Here is an 18,135-nt window from a genome sequence, read left to right as displayed (position 1 = left end):
GAGGCTGCTCCCATTTGCCCCTGCCGGCCCCAGCTTCTTGTGCTGGGCGACCAGCGACACTCACACGCTGAAGCACAAGCTGCCAGGCTGTCACTTATGACTCCCTTCCCTTTGGGGTGCCTCAGTTTCCTTATCTGTAAAACGATGATCAGTTTTGATGGTCACTAATAGCCTGTCCCTGACCCAATGGTGCTAACGCTGGAATACTGTTCATTCCCCTTGACCCTGGCGTTACTTCCTCTCCTCCGCAGACTCAGCTGTCACAAGCATGCCGTGCAATTTCCCATTCCTCAGGAAGTCCTCAAATAAAGCTCATTTTTCAATGGGGGTGGGACTTGCTGTACATTATTCTTTTTCAAAATAACGACAGGAGAAGAAAAAGAACCAGAAAAGAAAAAAAAAAAAAACACAAAAAACAAAAAACCAAAACACAACAAAAACAGAAGCAGGTCAAAACAGGAAAATCCACCCTTGCAGGAGGAGGTGGGAAGAAAGGTCAGCACCCACCACATTCTGAGGAACCTTCAACCCCCGGCTTTGTGGTTTTATATATTATTAGAGATTTTACAACAAATAAATGGAGAAGAGAGACTGGATGGTGCTGACAAGTGGGGCTCTGGTGGGAAGTCACTCCTGCCCAACAAAGGCTCTGTCTAAAAATACCCAGCCAGGACCTCGTTGTTTCCATAAACAGATGGACACCACGGGCCTGGTGGAGGGGCAGAGGCAGTGGGAGGAAATTGTATCTGACAATGATAACAATCTGGCATCTCCCAGAGCTTCACATCCTGGACGAGTTCAGTCGGCTGTCCAGATCCCCCGCCTGTGCAAGTGAGGCGGCTGTAAATAGAACTCTCCTGGCTCCCACCGTGGCCGCCCCTGTTGGGAAGGGAGAGGGGAGGGCATAGAGCATATCTCCTGCCTGCCTCCCCGTCCAGTGTCATCCACAAAGAGGAGGCAGCTGAGGTATGGAAGCTGCTGGTGGGGAGGAGAAGAAGAGAGAATGTCCCCCCCCCGGGGGGGGGGGCGTTCCATGGCCGCCCTCAGCCCTAGCTGTAGGCCCAAGTGGATCATACATGTTGTGTGTCTGCATGTGTGACTTTCAGGAAGTCTTGCTTTACTTTTAGACCTAACCTTCTAGATCTGTCGAAAGGGAGGAACACAATTCCAGAAGTAGTGTGTTCAGTTCTGAGAGACATACTTTATGAGGAATAATATCCAAGTGGTAGGGTCAAGTGGAGAGGAGACCAGAGATATGATGGCTTTGTGGGGACCCATCAGAATCTGGGCTCTCATGTTAAAGAAATGTGACGTGCTTTACATAGTTCCAAAGGGCAGAAAGAGAATCAAGACTTTTACATACAAACTAAAAATGTACATCATCAGGGAGGATGCTTTCGTTGTCAGACTTGCCCAGATGGTGTGGGCGCACCAGGAGCATGTTATCCCTCATCACGCAGGCGTAATAGCAGAGACCGGGAGACCATCTAGAGGCACGTAAGTATTGGATTTAAGACCAGGCCAGGTGACCTTGGACTCTAAAGTTCCTTCTCAACTCTGATGATAGGAACTTGGTCTCCTCTTTCTTGAAACTTGCCTCCAGAATGCTTAAGGAGATGTGAAGAAACTAGCATGACTTAAGAGAGAAAACATAATACTGGTTTTCGGTACATGGGAAATGAACCACATTACTTGTGAAATGGTTATTTGGGCACAGATAGCGTGATGAGGGTAGTGGTTCACTGTTGGGGGTTCATGGATGTCAACGACCTCTTTCTGGGATCCCTTCAAGCAAAGGACAATAGAGATGGGGCAGTGGTTAAAGATACTGCTTTGAAGTGAGGCTTCCTTGACTTGAACTCAGCCCCACTCCTCCAGTAGCTGTGCATCCTTAGACAAGTCACCTAACCTCTCTGAGCCCTTGTTTCTTCATCTAAAATAGGAATCATGAAAGTTCCTACTTCATAAAATTCTTGTGAAGTTTAAATGAGATAATACATGCGAAGTCATGCTGGGTAATCTCTCTTTGTCCCCCTTGGGTGATCTATTCTTCCCCACACCACCTTTTGCCCCACAGGCTAGGTGCCAAATCAGTCAGTTCTCACGTCCTCTGGTTTCCCGTTAGCCTGGCTAATGAGGAGCTCCAGCAGGAGAGCAGAAGGTGGGAGGAGAGTGAGCTGGAGTATTTGTTCCTCCAACTTCCTCTCTGAGAGGCCACTGGGGGTCCACTAGGTCCCTGGCCTGAAGGTCACAACTCCTGTCAGATGGTCCTCTCCACTAATTTTCTCTGGGGTTGGAAAGCAGCTAACTTGCCAGCCTGTCAGGTCCAGGGATCATAATGGTTCTCCACTGTTGCTTGCCTCAGGGTATTGCACGACTACTCGTTACTTCCCTACACTCTGCCCACATCTTCGTTAAATCGTCCTTTTATTAAACCACCTCAAATGTTCCCAATTTGGTTGTGCCTTGTGTTTTCCATCAGGACCTGGACTGATGCACTGTGACGGCCACAAAATTAACATTCCATTTCTTTATTCCACAAACATGAATCAGGTACCCATTGTGTTCAAGGTCTATTCTACCCACCGGAGGTTTTATGGGAAACATAAACAAAGATTCTTGCCCGTGCATTATGTTCTGCTGTTCAACGTAGTGCAAAGAAGATAGCAGGGGTGAGAAAGGCGAGTCTCCATCTCAGTGATAGAGGAGGCCTTCATTTCTCCCTCCTTAAAATGAGGGGCAGTAGTGACCAGTTTCCCTGGGGCTTGTCCTCAGGACTCGTCTCTTTGTTGGAAGCTCATTTCTACCCATCCCTACAGAGACGGAGAACACATATGACCAACATGACCAGAGAACTTCAATTCGATTTAATTAAAGCCATTATTCGTTGAACATTTTTGGTGCTCCAGGTTGTATGTAAGACGGTTCAGTGGGTACAAGGTGCACAATGAAGGTTCTTATCCACTGGATGGTCAGTACTGGAATTGGAAATCAAAGAGACGCCTTAGAAAGGCCCAGGGGAGAGTGTAATTGCTGGGACTTGGTAAGATGGCAGGTGTAGGGAAAGGCCTCCAAAGGGCATTTGTGTTCTCAGGTAGGGGTATTCAGCCACTGACAGCCCTTGGACAGGAAGGGAGGGATTGGGGGATAAACATCTAGACCTCTTGTTCTTCCTGCTCTCCAATCCCCCCCACTGTCGGCTGCCAGTGGTGGAACCCCTGGAAAACCTCTGGTGGAAGCCAGAGGAAATGGGGGCTTGGTTTATGCATTCCTAAGTCATCATCGTCTAGGGCCCCAGAGCGGGATGTGGGTGGAGAGTGAGCCCGGGGGAGCAAGAAGGGAGGACCTGGTCTTACTAATCACATCCTTGATCTCATCTCCACAAAGAGACTACATCTGAGGAGGCCGCCACAGTGTCTCCTTCTGTGATCTCCCTTGTCTAGTCCAGGGCCTTGCCCCCGTTGGAACCCTAGTATTGGTCAAGAGATCGGGAGCAATGGAGCTGATGACTGGTGGAGAGACTGGGTGACTTCCGGGGTGGGGTGGTAGTCTCCGATGCCAGAGTGATGAAGTTTGATTTCACGTGGTCCCCAGGAACCCCAGTCCTGTCTGGGCTCAGGGAGATCACCCGAGGAGCCACAGATGTCACGTGGGGACGATTCTGTATGGGACTTCTTGTATCTGCATCAGCATCAGCATCAGGAGGACAGCCTGCTTTTGCCTGTGGTTGGTGAGGCGGTGGGGCCTCCGGGGGCTCTCCTTAATCAGAGCCAGGACTTCCCTCCCCCACGTCATTATACCACTGCACATTCCAGCTGTGGCTCCACTTTTCTTATGTTTAATTTCAGTCCACTTATTCCAGCTATTATTATCATGGTGATTATTATTTATGGAGTGCTGACAGAGGGCTCGGCAACAAGGCAGATAAAGAGATGCTGTGATACGTGCCTCCAGCTGTTGCGACTGCCACCACCTCCTCCTTTTGTTCTGGAAGATTCTGAAAGACTTTTCTATCCTCTGTTAGGTCTCGGGTGGGTGTTCACAGGGCAGTCTTTTTCAAGGGCATGGGTATGTTCCACTTAGAATCAGTGTGGGTGCTGGAAAAATACAATTCTGGGGTGCCGCTCCACAACCACTGAGTCAGAATCTCAGGGTGTCCTGGGGCGCAGGCCCTGAGTGTGCTCCCCAGGAAATCCTTAGATCCCAGGGGAAATCCTGTTCTGGGAGACCCACTGAATAGAGCGGAAAAATGAAGAAAGAGGCAGGGTATAAACATGGTATCTGCTCCCCATGTCAGGCAAGTCCCAGAAAGAAGCTAGCATGAAAGGTTCCATGCAGAAATGCTCTCTACCTCTGTTTGGAAACACTGATAAGTGGAATATAATGAGTTAAAAAGCTGTGCTTAGTATTGCTTGGTTTTAAACTCCAAACCATTGAAAAAAAGGGGTATATATGAAAAAGGTCTTACTAATAAAGTCCCCTAAGCAATCTTTAGAAAGCTGATAATAGTAACCATTGTTTATTGGGTGTGTGATCTTTGCCGTACTTTCTTCTCAGTGCCTTCTGTGTGTGAAACTCACTTCATGCTCACTACAACCCCTGGAAGTCTGTGCCACCAGTATCCCGTTTTGAAGATGGGGAAACCGAGGCATGAAGAGGTTAAATACTTTGCACAAGATGAGAAAACCGGCAAGTGAAGCCGGGGTTCAAGGTCAGGCATTCTGTCCCCTGAACATACTCCCTGTTCACTTCCAGTGCAGAAAAATGAGGTTTGATAAAATGTTGCATCTCTGATTCAGTAAAGGAATTCTGAGTTGCCTCCTGTGCACTAGGCAGTCTTTGAGTTCCCAGGAATACACAGGAACTCATAGCCTGGAGTCAGAAGACATCTGACTTGATTTCATTGGTTTCTGTATGTTTCAATGCAACTTTTTTGGAGGGATTCTACACAAGGTGCTAAACTTGCTTAGGTCAGTGGGGGATGTGTCATTGGGGAGGTGGCCTTGTAGCTGATTCTTTAAAGACACGTAGGAGTGGTTTGGGCAAAGAAAGGGGTAGACGTTAATACCAGGGAGAGGAAAATGCACGTGCAAAAACACGGAGCAAGGAAAAGAATGAGGTATTTTATATGAACTGTGGTTGTCTGAGGGTTGTAACACAGCGGCTGTGGTGTTCGGGGGGCAGGAAGTGAAATTGGAAGGGTGGGCTTGACCATGTTGTGTGGACCTTGAGAGACAACTAGGGCACTTGAGCTTACTCTGTCCACTTATTCCAGCTATTATGAGCACGGTGATTATGATTTATGGTATTGATAAGTACTTGGGGGAACCCCGGGAGGAATGGCTTAGTCATAAGATGACTAGTAACAGTGGGAAAGGGTGGTGATTTGATAAAGAAGAGGAAGGCGTCCAGGAGACCAGCTTAGGCTGTGCGGAAAAGCCTAGGTAAGAATATTGAGGACCTGAACTTGCTACAATGGAACTGAGGATCTGGAAGGAATGAAATTGAAAGATATTTACAAAGAAGGGTGAAAAGTTCTTGGAGACTAATTTGATGCCAGGAGCTGAGCTGAAAGAGACAAACAAGCTCACTTTTTTTTTCTTCTTTCTAAGATTGATTTATTTTTTTGAGAGAGAGAGGGAGGGGAGGGCAGAGGGAGAGAAAAACTTAATCAGATGCCGTGCTGAGCACAGAGCCTGACATGGGCCTCGATATCAGATCGCGACCTGAGTCAAGACCAAGAGTCAGAAGCTTAATCAACTGTGCCACCTAGGCACCCCAAACAGGCTGACTTTTGGGTCTTAGGCTTGGAAGACTGAAAAAAATGTTGCCATGAAGGTAGAGAATATAGGAGTGGGGGTAGTTTTAGGGGAAGAGTAAAGGATTTGGATTGTGCCATGTTGCCTTCGAAGGGCCAAGAAATATGAGAAGGGAACATAGGCGGGAGATCAGGGATGGTGATATAGAAACAAGATTTACTTTTTATTACCGAAACTATGTAGCTATCTGATGGTTCTACGTGCAATTTTTGTGGACCCCTACTCCCAGCTGGAGAAGTATTTATTTATTTTTTTTAAGGACACATTTGCACTTTACTAGTTGATAGAGAACATATGTACCAGGTAAAACCATCACTCAACTCAGATTTTTAGAAATGCAATTTACTTTTTTTTCCCCCCAAATTGAACTCAACTGCCGTTTTTACTGATGGTTTAACCCCTCCTTCCCTTTGTCTTTTTCACTCATGCCCGGACCGCCCTCTCCTCTGGCAGCCAACTGTTTGTTCTCTGTATTTAAGTCTGTTTTTGATGGTTTAAACTTTTAACCCTGCTCCTCAAAGTAAATTAGTTACTTGTAGTTTGAAATCTGATCTAGTTCAGGTTAAATTTTTGAAGCGGAAATGATTTTCCTTTTTCTTTTTTTCTTTTTCTTTCTTTCTTTCTTTTTTTGTTTTTTTTTGTTTGTTTGTTTTGTTTTTTGTTCTTTTCTTTGCTGGTGGCTTTTGAACAGAGATAAGCTTCTACAGTATCATGGTGGTCTTGGGAAAATATCTAGCGATGCCTAGGAAAATGTACTTATCGTCGTGTGGGGAAAAACCTTTGAAATGTTCATTTGTGTGTGCTTTAATCTGTTTTTCCCTCCTCTAGGTTCAAGGAAGTAGTTTGTGGGTAGGGCTTATATCACGGACCACAGACTCTAGAAACAGATGACCTGGGTTCAAATACCAGTTCTGCCACTGCCTAGCTGTGTGACCTCGGGTAAGTTACTCCGTCTCTTTGTGCCTCACTTTCCTTGTCCGTAAAATGGGATAACCGTAGGACCTACCTCATAACATTTTTGTGAGACTTAAATGCACAGCATGTGTAAAGTGCTTAGAACTTCGTGCTTTATTGCCTATGCACTTCGCACATAAAGAGGCTATATATGTTTTATATTTTATTAAATAGTGCTTTTCTTGCAGGATGGAATGTAGACGTTACATTGAAATCAAAGTCTCTCTCTGTCTTTGTATATGTCTGAAGCGACCAGCCTATTTTCTTGGTGTTCTAGAGTGGGAGGGAAAAAGGAAGGAGGCAAATATCTCGGGAGTGGCATGGCAGAGAGTGGGTAACCCCAGAGTGGGTTGGGGGGGGTCCTGGTGGTACCTGATGAGGAGGTTTTGGAGGGGATGGTGGTGTGGGGGACCTAGGGAGGCTGGCCTTGGGGCCCAATGGCACTGGACCCGAAGGGACTGGACTCTACAGGCTGGCACAAGGGCATCCTAGCAGGTACCAGGTAGATCCATTACCCTTGGCCAGAGGGCTCTTTCCAACATTGCCACCGTTTTGGGGAGAAGTCTCTTAGGAGAATGGAAGTGAATTTGTTTTGTTTTGTTTTGTTTTGCCCCTCCTGGTAGGTAAGAGACCTGGGATGAGGTACAAATGGTTTGAAAGAAAATGACAACGGATGCCCCTTGCACCTGTGAGCTAGTGGGCTCTCTGAGTTCCACACCCAGTTCCAGGGAGGGGCAGGAATGCGGAGCAAGCACATGCTGTCTGTGTGACTCGTTTTTGGGTTTGTGTGTGTGTGTGTCTGTGTGTGTGTGTGTGTGTGTGTGTGTGTGTGTGTTGTTTAATTTAATGTATTTATTTGAGAGAGGGAGTGAATGACAGAAGTATGAGCAGGTGGGGGAGGGGATAGCAGCAGAGGGAGAGGGAGAAGCACACTCCCCGCTGAGCTGGGAGTCTGGACACACCGATGCCTGGGCTCGATCCCAGGACCCGGGGATCAGAATCATGACCCGAGCGGAAGGCAGATGCTTAACCAACTGAGCCACCCCTGCACCCAATCTTTTTGTTTTTAATGAAAACAAACAAAAAAGCTCTTTCCTCGTCCTACTTTGGCCTCCCCTCGGAGAACTAGAAGTAGAGTCCTTGGTCTCTGAGCTTAAGCAGGCCCTCCCCAGAGCGGCGTCAGGCAGGAAGAGTCAGGTCCATTCCCCTCCACTTCCCTCAGACCCTCCCCGAGACTGACTGCCCTTCTGTGTTTCACTTCCTGTCCTAGTCTTAAATGCTCCCCTGTGCAGCGTTCCACAGCTGCTGGCCCTCCGGTCACCTCCCACCCCCATCACTTCCCTGTTGAAGGGGGCTTGGGGAGAGTTGAAAGGTGCTACATCAACGCACGACATTTCCTCCCCTGTCCCCTCAGCTGTGCAGCTCAGCTGTGTGTCCTCTGGCACCTACAAAATCAAGCACCTGCTGTCCAGATGTTTGCATCTACGGGCCGGCAAAGCTGCCTACAGCGAGTCCTTTAGCACGAAGACAGGTATTTCGTGGAGGGCAAGATTTAATGGACTTCTTGGCCTGAAAAGGCTTGCGGTGGGGGGGGGAGGTCATCTTTTCCATTTCTCTGCCTTCAGGAAGAATGAAGCTAAACAATCGAGTTCTTTATGCTTTAAAGACTTTAAGTGGAAGAGTCCACAACTTCCCTTGGGCTCATTGTCTGGTGTTTTCCTTTATGATGACCATATTTCTTTCTAAGTTTAAGGGAGGTAGGCTAATATCATGCAGAGCTAATGCACAATAATCATTCTTCCTTCCCCCCAAGATAATTACTAGGAAGGGAGGAAGGGTGGTGGTGTAGAATGACCATTGTCTTTGGGGTCCCACAAACCCATGTTCAAATCCAGTCTTGGCCATGTACTGGCTGTGAACTGCCTTCACCCCCGATTCCAGTTCTGTCCTTTTAAAAATTTGGATAGTAGTCCTTGTCCAGATGAGTTTTGAGGATGAAATGGACAATGTAGCATTGTTGCTGGCTCAGAATCAGCCCCCAGCAAGTCTTAGCTATTGTCGTTATTGTTATGGACAGTCTGTTTCTGCATTTAGGCAAAAAATAATTTTGTCCAGAATTAACTACCATCAGCCCCTTTATGCCAAGTGCTAAACAAGGCATCTCACTAGTACTTTTTCTTTAGTGCACAATTTCTTAAGGTAGGCTGTGGTCCACCTGCATCAGAACTGCCTGTGAGCACTTGTGAAAACTGTCGAAGCTATGCCCTAGCACCCTTATTGATTCAGAATCTGTTAGCTGGGCAAGGGAATCAGCATTTTGTCACGCACTTCAAATAATTCTTAATCATCTTAAAGTCTGAGAGCTACTTTTTAGGGTATGTTACAAAGGTCGGATGGCTCATAGGTCAAAGAAGACATATCCCTTGGTGTTTCCTGGAGCACAGAACAGGAGCTTTGCCACATGTCCCTTTGTTCTTCCCAAGGGCCAGCAGTCAGCAGTGCTACCTTCCTGGAATCACAAGGGCACGTAATGTTAGCACGGAAGCAACCTCAGAGGTCACATCATCCAATCTCTCACCAAATAGAAGAATCCCTTTTATAGAAACCTAGAGAGTGGACTGCAGGTTCTCCAGGGCAGGTAGGGAAGGTGGGACAAAAGAGCAGGCACTCAGGAACAGAGAAACAACAAGAAATGTCTGGCCAAAGACTGGAACAACTGGAAATATTATGGGATGCTCGTTGTATGCAGAGCCCAGCACTGGCTGTGGCGGGAAGACATAGAGGAAGGAATAGATAGGGCTCACCGTGTCTCCACCACGCTCTGCATCCGAACAGGAACTGAGAAATCTAGTTGGTCATTTCAGTGTTTTTAAGTGACCAGATGTTGCATGCCAGAATGTTGAGGAGTTCAGGGTCCCTTTGGAGGACAGAGTAGGGAACAAGGGAAACTCATGGAAATCGACAGGCAGAAAAAGAAAAGAACCCAACAAGATAGAGGCCACTGTTGGTTATTAAATTAATGAATTCAGTTATGGAGCCCTCCTGGGTGAAAAGCCTTGGATTTACAGAAAATAATCAAACATTAATGCTCCCCTCAAGGGGCACATAATGTGTGGGAAGAATAAAGACACTGGAATAAGATTCGAATTGGGTCTCACCACTTAGTAGCTCTGGGAACCTGGCAAGTGCCTTAATCTTACTGAGCCTTAGGTTTCTCAATAAATGTTGCTAATAATACCTACCTTTCTGGTTGTGGTAGGACGAAAGTAAATAAAGTGTGAGGAGTATCTGGTACAGTGTCTGCACATAGAAGTACTCCACAGTTGTTACAGTTCCCTTCTGGAAGAGGAAACATAACTCCTACCTAATCACTCAGATGCAATGGCACCATTAGGATCCTATTGAGGTTGCTTTTGGTGTCGCAAGGGCAGGATGGCCATGACTCTTGAAGACTGGAGCCCAGGTGCATGATCACCATGCTTTATTCAACCAGGAAAAACTCACAGAGCCCAGAAGTGACTGCAATGTTTGTTAGATCCTTGAAGTTCCCCATAAAGGTTATCTGGAGTCCTTATCCAATAATCCTGAGTCACGCTATGTGAGGACAGAGACAGTAAAACTCCCCAGCCCTCTGAAGGACAAATCCAGGTTAAGCAACTGTTTTGGTCATTTTGTCTTCTTATTATTATTTTAATTTTTTTTAATTAGAAAAATGTGGGGAAAAATTAAAAATCACGTGTATCGCTTCCATTTGAAAACGTTACAGAAGAAGATTCTGCTTTTGGGTAAATCGGAGTAAGCACATTCCAGCCTGTGTCTCCCAGTGAATCCAAAGCCTGTATAAAATGCATGGAGCAACTATTTGAGGACTCTGAAAAGTAAACAGTATCATATGGATTGGGGGAAAAGGTTAGAATTTTTTCCCTGAACTGGGAGTGAGTTTATTATTTCTCCTCCACTCTGGTATTTCCCTGACTTCAATCAGCCCAAAATCTTCAAGCAGGCAGGACGATGCAGACAAAAATGTCCAGGGGAAGTCCTTGAATTCTGGCTTAAGTAGGAAGGAAAACTCCTAATATTCAGAGAGAGTGTCGATGTCCCTTGTTTTCCTTTTCTTTTGGTCTTTTCTTCATTTCTTCTGTCCCAGCTCAAGCAATCCCATGATAGCAGCAGCAATGGGAGCCTGCAGGTACCTGAAACTGTAGGGAAACCCCTTAACTTGGTTCATGGACTTCTGGTCTAACCCTCTGGGCTGCTCATGTTGTAGACTTGACCCTAAAGAGCACATATAGATTTTGAGAACTGAACAATGCGATATACCACTATCCAAATCCCAGACTGGCCACTGGGTAGTATACCCGTGAGACAAATTCAAATAGTACTACAAAGGTGTTGAAAGCTGAACTGATGATACTGGAACCATAATCCTTATAAGGCTAATTAGAACTTGTGGCCTAAGTGCATTCTTTGTAGGATTTAAACACAACCCAGAATCTCAGAAAATGGTGCTCAATATGTCTAGGATACAATCCAAAATTACTTGGCACACAAAGAACCAGAAAAATCTTGACCCATACAGAGAAAGATAATCAACAGAAGTCAATGTCTCACTAACATGGACAAAAATTGTAAAGCAGTGATTAAAAAACACTCTAACAAGTAGGGGAGAACACTTCTGAAATGAGTGAAAAGATAGAAATTCTCCCCAAAGAAATAGAAGAGGAAACTTAGGAAAAGAAAGAAAGAAAGTGTGTTAACCCAGAGATAAAAATAAAACCTCACTAGATGGGTTTGTTAGTAGAACAGAGATGATGGAGGCAAGTCAGAACATGAAGATAAATCAATAGAAATTATGTAATCAGGACACAGACAGAAAAGATTTAAAAAAAAAAACAGGCAGTCCTCAAGGACGTGTGGGACAATAACAAAAACATCAGATATTCATGTCATCAGGGAACCAGAAGGAAAGAAGAAAAAGCATAAGGCCGAGAAGAAATTGTCTGAAAACTTTCCAAATTTGATGAAAGTCAGAAACCTACAGGTTCAACAAGCTCAGTGAACCTCAAACCTCAGATAAATCCAAAGCAAGCCACATGTGGGTACATCCCAATTAAACTGTTGAAAGCAAAAGACAGAAAAATCTTGAAAGCAGCCAGGGAGAAATGATGCATTCCTTGAAGGAAAACCTGATTCTAGTAACCAGATTTCTCTGGTTTCTCATCAAAAACCAGGGAGCCGGAAGAAATCAGAACAACATTTTTCATGTGCTGAAAGAAGGGAACTCTTCATCTAGAATTCTATGTCTGGCAAAAATATTTTCAGGTATGAGGGCAAAACAAAAATTCTCCAATGAAGGGAAGAGAAAAGAGCCTATTACCAGCAGGACCTGATCTAAGGGAATTGCTAGAGGAAATCTGCAGGCACAAAGGAAGTTATGCTAGGAGGAAACTGGGAACATCAAGAGTCAAGAAAGAGTAACAGAGATAATAAATAACTCAGTAAATTTAATAGACTACCTTTCTCCAGTGAGTTCTTTAAAGTCTGTTTGATGGTTAAAAACAACGACGACAAAATACAATGTTGTCTGACAGAATTTTCAGTGTTTAACCTAAGATGACTATGACATAAGGGGTCAGTGAAGGGGCCAACTGGTAGTTTCTACATTCCACTTAAAGTGGTAAAATATTGAACCAAACTAGATTGGGAAAGTTGAGTGTGTATATTGTCATTTCAAGAGCGACCACCAAAAAACCTATAAAAAGAGATACAGTAAAAAATACAGTGGATAGGTTACAATGGAATACTAAAAAATGTTCAAATAAACTCAAAGAAAGCAGAGAAGGAGAAATAGAGAAACAAAACCCAGAGAGGACAAATAGAACAAAGAACAAAATGGTAAATCTGAATCCAAGTGTATCAATAATTATAAAAAATTCCCTTCAAATGATTGGTGTCGGTTAAAAGTAAAAGGATGGGTGCTGGAATGGCTGTACTAAATTGAGACAAAGTAGACATCACAGAAAAAAAACTTACAGAAAAAAAAAACTTAACAGAGAGAGACATTATACAATATATAACGATTAAAGAGTCAATTCACAAGGAAGACCTACCAATTCTAAATGTTTTGCCTCTAACCACAGAGCGCTAAAATACAGATAGAATTGGAAAGAGAAGTGGGCAATTTCCCAATTACAGTTGGAGACTTTAGAAGTCCTCTCTCAGCAATCGATAGAATGAATATGCAGAAAATCGGCAAATTTGTAGAACCGGACGACACCATCAGCCGACTGGACATTATTGTCTTTCACACATGCCACCTAATAGTGGCAGGATACACATTCTTTCTACGAACACACAGAACTTTCATCAAGATAAACCATAACCTGGGTTATAAGACAAACCTTAACAGACTTAAAAGACTCAAAATCATACAAAGTATGTTCTGTGATCACAATGGAGTTAAGTAGATAACAGAAAATGTTCCAGAACATAGGAGGAAAAGGAAAACCTTGGTGATTTTGGGTTAGGTGAGGATTTCTTCGCTATGTTACCAAAGCATGGTCCACAAAAGAGGCAACGGGTAAATTAGACTTCATAGAAATTTAGGACCTCCGCTCTTTCAAAGACTTTGGTTAAGAGAATGAAAAGTTCAGCCAGGGACTGGGAGAAAGAAATTGCAGCTTACCTTTCTGATAAAGGACTTGTACACAGAATATGTGAAGAACTCTCAAAAGTCAGTAAAATTAAAAATGAGCAAACAATTTGAGTAGACACATCATCAAAGGAGGTGCACAGATGGCAAATACACACATGAAAAGATGTTCAACATCGTTCGTCAGTAGGGAAATGCAAGTTGAGGCTACGATGAGGGGAAGCTACTCTGCTGTGAAAATAGCTAAAAGGAGCAAAGGCCAAGAACCGTCAGGAGTCTAGTGGGGCTCTGCGCAGCGGGGAGTGGTGAGGAGTGTATAGGGGACACAGCGTGGGTGTGATCAGATCCTGTGGGCCCAAGAGTCCAGGTCTCACAGGCTCTGAGTTATTCCATGGTGTTTTCTCGAGGTGGGCTGGATTCTGATCCGTGAAATCTTGATGTTTCTCTTGGGGCCAACAGAGCTTTATTTCGAGATGCCCACTTTTGCCCCTTCAATGTTTTTTAGACCCTTGGGAAGGAGAAGGCGCAAAGCCCCATCACTCCTGCTTCAGAAGATGAAGGGCTCGTAGGTGTTGTCTAGGTGACATAAGGGAAGTTGGAAATTTTCATGAAGAGGAAGCCCAAGACAAAAAGATACAGGACTTTGCATTTTCTTCTTCATTTTCCAAGGACACCTTGGAAACCTTTGGCCGTGCCACATGGCCCCTTTGTCTAAGCACTTCCTCCTCTTGTCCTTTCCGTCCCAGTCCCACCCAACCCTGACCTGCCTCATGAAGCCATCCATTCTGAGTTTGGCTCTTCGACTCACTCCTGCACCTCAACGTCTAGTTCTGGAGCTTAGGTCTAGATTCCAAATCCTGCTGGTCGTTGGAATTTGGGAATTACTTTCCTTTTCTGACTTGATTTCTCTTTATGCTGCATCCAGTATCACTGAGTACAATTTCAAGCAGCTTCGACTCCTCAGTAATTATTCCCTGAGATGGTGTATAGGGCTTCGTGGGGAAAAGCTGCACGCAGAGTTCACAGCCTGAAGTTATGATGGGGAGTCAAGCAGTGTCTACACAATGCATTTATTCATTCGAGAAATGTTTATGGAATACCTACCGTATTCCTGGCACTGTTTAAGGTTAGCAATGAACTTTAAATGAGTTCCACTCCGGCTGGGGAAGAGAAAGAAAAAACCCACAGCAACAACACATTGATCACTATATGATACATCAAATGACAAAAAGCATTATGAAGAAAATCAGAGGAGGGTTAAGGGAGACAGAGGGACAGGTGCAAGGGGACGAGGGGAGGTTGCCATTTTATAGGGGGTGGTCAGGATATGTGCCCTGAGGTGAGGAGGTGGGCAAAGCGGGAATCTGGGAATCGAGTGTTACAGGGAAATGGAAAAGTATGTGGAGGGACCCTGAGGCCATATCTGTGTCACAGCAAGGAGCTGAGTGTGACCTGAGCAGGCAGGGTGCAGGCAGGACACAGGACTTACCACAGAGGTGGCTCCAATGGCGACTCTAATGTAAGTACTGCTTTAGAAAGTGAGGACCAGCTGTTCAAGGGTCGACCAGGAATGTTGAGGCCCCCAGAGAGGCGTGTCAGCAGGAAGCTGCCACCATCTGTGGGGTGGAGGGGACAAGGCGTGGGGTGTGGTGTCACCGGAATCCTGTGAGAGACAGCTCAGGAAGGAGGGCTCCTTGGTGGAAGCTGAGGAGGGGAGGGGTGCAGTCAGAACCCCAGAACCAAGCTGAGGCAGGGAGGGAGTGGGGAAGGATGTCCCTGATCTTTCTTCCTGCTGCCCTCTGATCTCCTACCAGCACCTTCCACTGGCTGAATCCAAAACACGCCAGCTGGAAGCGGCATCTTCAAGGCCCAGCCTGCTGAGGGGACAGCGCGGGGCAGAAGGACAGAGAATAGATCCAGTGGTGGGGCAGTGACCGTCTAGCACTGAGAACAAGAGGGAGAATGGCCACTTGGTGCAAAGAGAAGGAACAAGTCACTTTTAACTCAGAGGCATGGAGGTAAACTGCCAAACCAGATCATGCAGCAGAAAGCAAATGTCTTTTGGTGTTTCAGTGAACAACCTGGGCAGGCGGTCTCTGCAGGGGAGGCTGAGTGGCCTGGCCTATGCAGGTCAAGTGACCATTTCTACAGTCATCGGAACCAGGTTGCTGACCCGCCGGCTGTGTGCACCGCATTGTAGTGTTAATTTCAATCACACCGTTTTTCTGTCTTTCCTCTCATTTCCTCACTTAAAAATTAGACATAGTTCTCCTTCTGTCTGGTTGGCTTTCCTACACAAAAGTCTTTGAAAAGAATAACATCTAGTTCGGTTCAAGAGCTAGCCTGGGATTTATTCTCCAATCTAGGCAAGCTTGATCATGAAGACAGGAACTTTTAAAAAGAATGTAGGGGTCACCTGGGTGGCTCGGTCAGTTAAGCGGTCGACTCTTGGTCATGATCTCAGGGTTGTGGGGTTGAGCCCTGTGTTGGGCTTCATGCTGGGCGTGGAGCCTGCTTGGGATTCTCTCTCTCCCTCTGTCCCTCCCCCTGCTCATGCTCTCTCTCTCAAATAAATAAATCTTTATAAACAAACAAACAAACAAACCAACAAACCAACAAATAAATAAATAGAATGAGATTTAGAATCAGTAGGCAGTCCTGCTCCAAGCCAGAAGCACACATCGCCATCCACCCTACGAGTTAGCAGCTCCGATTCCCAGCCTCCGTCTCGCCCCACATTATCCCCCAATACAGCGTCTTCTCAAAAGGTGGTGCTGCAGATTAAGGAGAAACTCCTTGGCAGCCGGTTCTCGGGCTGTCTGGGGAGTCACTCTGGCAGGTCTCCAGGGATTGTCTGCCTCCAGGGCTCACCCTGGGAGTGCCAGCGCGCCCTGCAGACCTCCGGCAGCCCCGCTCCCTCCTGGCCCCGCACCCAGCAGGCTGGAGTGATCGTGGAGGGAAGGGAGTCCTGGTGGCCTGTCAGGTTGTGCTGTGTGGTTGTAGGGTGAGGACTGAAGTGACATCAGGAGAGCAGGAAGGGCAGGAAAAGCAAAGATGGAATGGGACACTCTCCAAGACTTCTCCTATCTCAAGAAAGAACAAATGAATAGCCTTCGGATAGGGGAAAGTGGGTCACTGTACCCCTGGGTAGCTGCTGCCTGAGCGTTGTGGGGTTCTGTGTAGGAAGGTGGGCACTCAACATAATCATATTCATGGAGACAACCGTCCCTCTTTTAATTATGGAACCCTTAGAAAAATGAAAAAGAATTCACTTAACCCTTCTGATGTGCATTCCATTTGGAACAATTAGCTCCATTTCTTTGTAACGGTCCTATGGGAATGGGTTGGGATATTCCAGAACAGTCTTGGCTGGGGTTTGGCGAGTTGGGCTAGTGTGTGTGAAGAGTGATTTATTCTGGTCTTTTCCTACAAGAGAGAACAGACGGATGTGGAAGCAAGATGCTGAATGAAGGACTACCCATAAGAAATCCCCCGTGCAGCTACGGGGTTCTTAAATGATTTAGGTGTAACGGGTTTAAGGCTCTCAAAATGAATTTTATAGTCCTCAGATGAAGAAATGAGTTCTGAATCAGTTTCTTTAATAAGAAATTTCTTTTCTACTTTATCCAGCACAAGCTTTGCAGTCTTCAGTGGAAATCTCTGAAGCTTGGATTGCTCATCTGTTAAGTGGGGCCAATATCATTACCACGCTGGGTGGTTGTTAGGAATAAATGAGGAAATGCCAACAGCAGGTCCTTAATCAACACTTATAAAATAAGGATGTGTGTCCATTTATAAAATAAGGATATAATCAGGTCCCTGTGGTCAGGATAGCTCTAAGGAGAAGGACGTGGGAAAATAGAAGGAAATAAGAGAGCTTCTTGGAATAAACATGCACTCGGTTCCAGTATTTTTTTAAATTTATTTTTATTGTGGGAAGATATACGTAACATAAAATTTATCATTCTGGCTACTTTTCAGCGTGTGGTTCTGCAGCGTTAATTAAGCACCTCCCCACGGTGCAGCCGTCACCACCGTCTATCTGTCTATCTCCAGGGCTTTGTATGGGATTGCAGCCTAAAACTTTAAGCCCATCAAACAATAACTCGCCATCCCTCCCTTCCCGCAGCCCCTGGCAACCAGCACCCTACTTTCTGTCTCTGAATTTGACTGCTCCAGGTGCCTTCTAGAAGTGGAATTATACGCTACTCGTCCTTTTGTGTCTGGCTGACCTCTCTTACCATAATGTCAAAATCCTGAATTGGAGGTCAAGGCCAATGAGCAGATAGACTGATGAGGGCAGGTCTATTGGGGAAAATGAGGCACTAAATTCATTGATGCTAGTGAGGAAGAGGGACAGACAAATCAGCTGTGGCTTTTACATCTCCCAAACCACTGGGACCAGGAAAGAAAAATCTCTATTTCCAATTTTTATTTGCTTTCTGCATTCATCTTAAGGACTATTTCCTTCACGAGTGCCTTGGATTTGCCCAAATGTGTGCTGACCCCTGCAAGAGGGGTGCTCCTTGGCGCCTTCGATGGCCTCTGTGGATAAAGGAAACAGCTCTCCAGACCCCTAGAAATCTCTAATTTCTCTTCTGGCTTTGCTACCCTGGGCTGCTGGGACCCCAAATTCAACACTTCCCAGATATTTCTAGCCCCCTCCGCTGTGACCTTAGGCCAGGCCACCGTTACTTTTTCCCCTGAGAC

General features: G+C 45.6%; 1 long non-coding RNA gene across 1 annotated transcript in view; it reads left to right on the top strand.

Moving 5' to 3' along the window:
* Positions 1–4,580: 4,580 nt before the first annotated feature.
* LOC148110813 (uncharacterized) overlaps positions 4,581–18,135 on the top strand; it is a 107,985-nt gene continuing 94,430 nt past the window's right edge. Inside the window, exons 1-2 of the long non-coding RNA XR_015726567.1 lie at positions 4,581–4,711; positions 6,648–6,758. This is a non-coding gene — a long non-coding RNA (uncharacterized LOC148110813). The remainder of the gene's footprint in view (positions 4,712–6,647; positions 6,759–18,135) is intronic.

This window comes from Ursus americanus, chromosome 1 (genome assembly GCF_024610735.1).
Source record: "Ursus americanus isolate L20-20 chromosome 1, mUrsAme1.1.p, whole genome shotgun sequence".
NCBI classification, from domain to species: domain Eukaryota; kingdom Metazoa; phylum Chordata; class Mammalia; order Carnivora; family Ursidae; genus Ursus; species Ursus americanus.
This window is presented reverse-complemented; position numbering and strand designations above follow the sequence as displayed.